The sequence below is a fragment of the Pteropus alecto genome, unplaced genomic scaffold (assembly GCF_000325575.1).
Source record: "Pteropus alecto unplaced genomic scaffold, ASM32557v1 scaffold43, whole genome shotgun sequence".
Classification (NCBI taxonomy): Eukaryota; Metazoa; Chordata; class Mammalia; order Chiroptera; family Pteropodidae; genus Pteropus; species Pteropus alecto.
Genome location: NW_006435764.1, coordinates 4,459,766 through 4,463,108, shown reverse-complemented (window position 1 = coordinate 4,463,108; position 3,343 = coordinate 4,459,766). Strand labels below are relative to the sequence as shown.

General features: G+C 36.9%; 1 protein-coding gene across 3 annotated transcripts in view; it reads left to right on the top strand.

The window, feature by feature from the left end:
- Positions 1-3,343, top strand: part of KDM2A (lysine demethylase 2A) — an 89,262-nt gene that overhangs the window by 5,838 nt on the left and 80,081 nt on the right. Inside the window, exon 2 of one of the 3 annotated variants that reach the window (XM_025046386.1) lies at positions 1,044-1,163. The exons of the other annotated variants lie outside the window; for them this stretch is intronic. The gene's annotated coding sequence lies outside the window, so the exon portion shown is untranslated. The remainder of the gene's footprint in view (positions 1-1,043; positions 1,164-3,343) is intronic. 3 annotated transcript variants of the gene reach the window in all.

Below are 3,343 nucleotides of genomic sequence, written 5' to 3'. Positions count from 1 at the left end.
AGAGCAAAATATCTGGGTATTAGGTCTTGCAGTGTATATAACCAGAAGGTCTGAACTATAACAGATGAAAACTTATGCTTAGCACACATGCCAGATGAACATATTTATAGTATTTGGGCTATTAGAACAAATAAGAAAATGTCTAGTTAACTTTAAAAGCTGATTCTAAATTTAAGTTCTCCTACCTCTAACCCTGTCCTAAATCCTCTACATAAGGTTTCTGGTTACTTTTAGACAACCTTAAAGTTGTGAAGTTGCAAATGATGGTGTTTTATGTTACTCTCAAGTGTTGGTTTTGGCCATTAAGTCAGGGAATTGATACATTTATTGCATAACATGCCGAGGGACATACATTCTTTATTTTATATCCTTTAAAAATTTTTTTCCTTGGGAAATAGATATCTTTCATGTTTCATTAATTTGCTTTGTTTATTTCATTTTTCGAATAATGTATTTTTGCATTGTGCTTTCACATCAACAAAGGTTAAAATTCAATAAATATTTATCCTGTGCCAAGTACTAGGCTAGTTTCTTTCATATACATTACCTTATTTAACCCTCAAAGCAGCCCTGTAAGGTAGATGATATAGTTTCAAGCCTTAGTTTTATTATGGAAATGGAGGCTTAGGGAGGGGTCCTGACTTGCCCAAGATCACAGCGTTGGTCAGGAGTGGAACCAAACCTTGAACCCCATGTTTTTTCTCTCACATCATACCATCTCTCTTGTGATTCATTTCATACAATAAACAAATGATACCCACTTATTGTAGGAAGCTGTAGATCAGTACTTTCTCTTTTTTTGAGGCTACTTTAAAAATTTCTTTTCTAACAGATGCTTGCTTAACATCCAAAATGAGGTAGCTATAAATATTTGACAGCCAGTATTTAATCATGTTTAAAAAAAATTGGCACGTTCTTTTTGTGAACTTTGAATTTCTTGCACTTGATCTATTAAAACAGCAGTATTTGTGTAGTTTGTATATGTGTCAAACCTTTTTTTTATGCATGTTACTCATATCATTGTTTTCTGTTTTAAATTTTAGGTTCTTGGGGGTTTTCTGTATCTGTGAGTACTTGGTAAAAACTTAAACCATAAAGATAAAAGGCAGCAGATAGTAACCAAACGTGGTTTTGGCAAATACATTGGTGAAGGCCTCCTTCAGGTAGGTAGAGAAGAGGAGGGAAGAGGGTGGCCTTGCAGGAGGTAAATGTAGCATAAGCTTTACTATGGAGTGGGAAGCCTAGAAGGCCTATTCTAAAGCATTTATTAGATTAGTAGGACTAAAGTAGATTTGTTTTGTGAGGCACTATTGATAAGGTTTCATTTTAAACAATTATGAAAATCAAGTATGGAAAAATAGAAAGCCATAAGTTGTGGTTTATTTTTAATAGAATAGTAATTTGATCAAAGTGGTATTTTAGGAGTAATATTTTTGCAGTTTTAGGTCAGGGAGGTATCTAGAATAATACTGAAATAGGTTACCTCTTAAGGTAATAGGTACCTGAAATCCAGAGCAGTGGTTCTCAAAGTGTGATCCTCAGAAGCATAAGCATTAATCTGGGTATTTGGGAACATGTTAGTAATGCAGAGTTTTGGGCCCTGCCCTATACTTACTGAATCAGAAACTTTGGGTTTGGGGCCTGGCAATATATGTTTTAACAAACCAGGTGATTTTGATGCGTGCAGAAGTTTGAGAACCGCTGCTCTGGGGTGTAAATAGTAGAAATGGAAAGGAAGGGATAGAAGCAAGACGTGTTGGCAATGAACGGACTGCCAAAACTTGGTGACTGATGTATGGCAGTGTATTACGATGGAAAAGAGTGCTTGATGAGGGATCATGAGCCCTGAATACTAGTATCACCTCTATCACCAGTTGTGTTCCCCCCCACCCCCAATTGTGATTTTGAACAAGAGAATGAACCTGTCCTTGAGGGAGTTGTACTAAGTGATTTCTGAGGATTTTGGAGACAAAGGCAAATGAATTGAGGTGGACTTTGGGATTAAGTCTGGGTTACTGGGAAGATCAGAGGGAGGGGTTTTTGAAAGGGGGAGTAGAGAGCATGGGTGGATGATTTAGACAGTTGGAACAGATTTGTTTAAAGCAGGGTTTCTCAACTGGGGGTGATTTTGCTCCAGCAGGGGATATTTAGCAATATCTGGAGACATTTTTGATTGTCAGTTTAGGGGAGTCCTACTGGTATTTGAGTGAGTGAGTAGGAGCTTGGGATGCTGCTAAGCCATTTTAAATACACAGGCCAGCCCCACCCCCCAACAAAGAATTATCTGGTTCAAAATGTCAATAGTGTAAGATTGAAAACACTGATTTAAAGGGAAATAACCAGTATATAGGTTCTATCTATGTTTGCATCCTATCTGCTATTTATTTGAGAATTTTAAGTCTAACACAAAACATCTTGAAAGCACTCTTTCAGATTGTGTTTCCGAGGGCTTTGCCCAAGATAAGCATGAAGCACTTTTTGTTGTTGAATTTTCAAAAACTAACTTCATGGCCATGGCAAATCTTCAACCCAGTCGCGTATTTCTTTATTACTCATTTTATCCTAAGATCAACTTATTTGGGTAACCAAAATAAGTATTCATTGTCTTGAGATAAATAATTAAGTTATAACAAGAAATTTCATTTTGATATTGTCTTTGAAGGATAGAAAAATGTAAAAGCTGCAGTGTTGATGTGAGCAAATATTGAAATACTTTGAATTGCCCTTCAGCTGAATACCCCATGACCATCCCTGAGAAACAGCCTCATGAGCTGGTTGTAGCCCTCAGTGTGAATTCAAGGTAGCCTGAACGTTAATCCATCTCTTTGTATCCCTGGATCACAGGGCAGTAATCTGGTGAACCCACTCTTGTTTCTGGCAGTGACCTCAAGAAAATGTAGATTTATAAACATAGTGATAATTTTATACTGCTTTTATAGTTTCCAGCATACTTCTCTGTTTCTTGTGTCCTTTGACCACAATTCTAGGGGTCGCTGGAACTCAGGCATGGTGTTACTACATAGCACAATTCCAGAAGGTGCCATTCACATATCTTTATGTGAAAGATGCCCTTGAAGTTATGCAGTGTACGAAAATAATGGTGACCGTTTTTGGGTGGATGAAATAAAGGAAAAGACACCTGTGTATTTGAAATGTAGAGGGAAAAAAGCCCAATCTGTTGGATAATGATACACACTGAATGTATATGTGCTTGGTACTGGCACTTTACATATATTAGCTAATTGAATTCTTAAAACTATGAGATAGGCTCTAATTCCTATTTTACCAGTTTGGAAACTGAGGCATAGTGCAGTTCAGTAACATGTCCGAAGTTTTCAGTTAG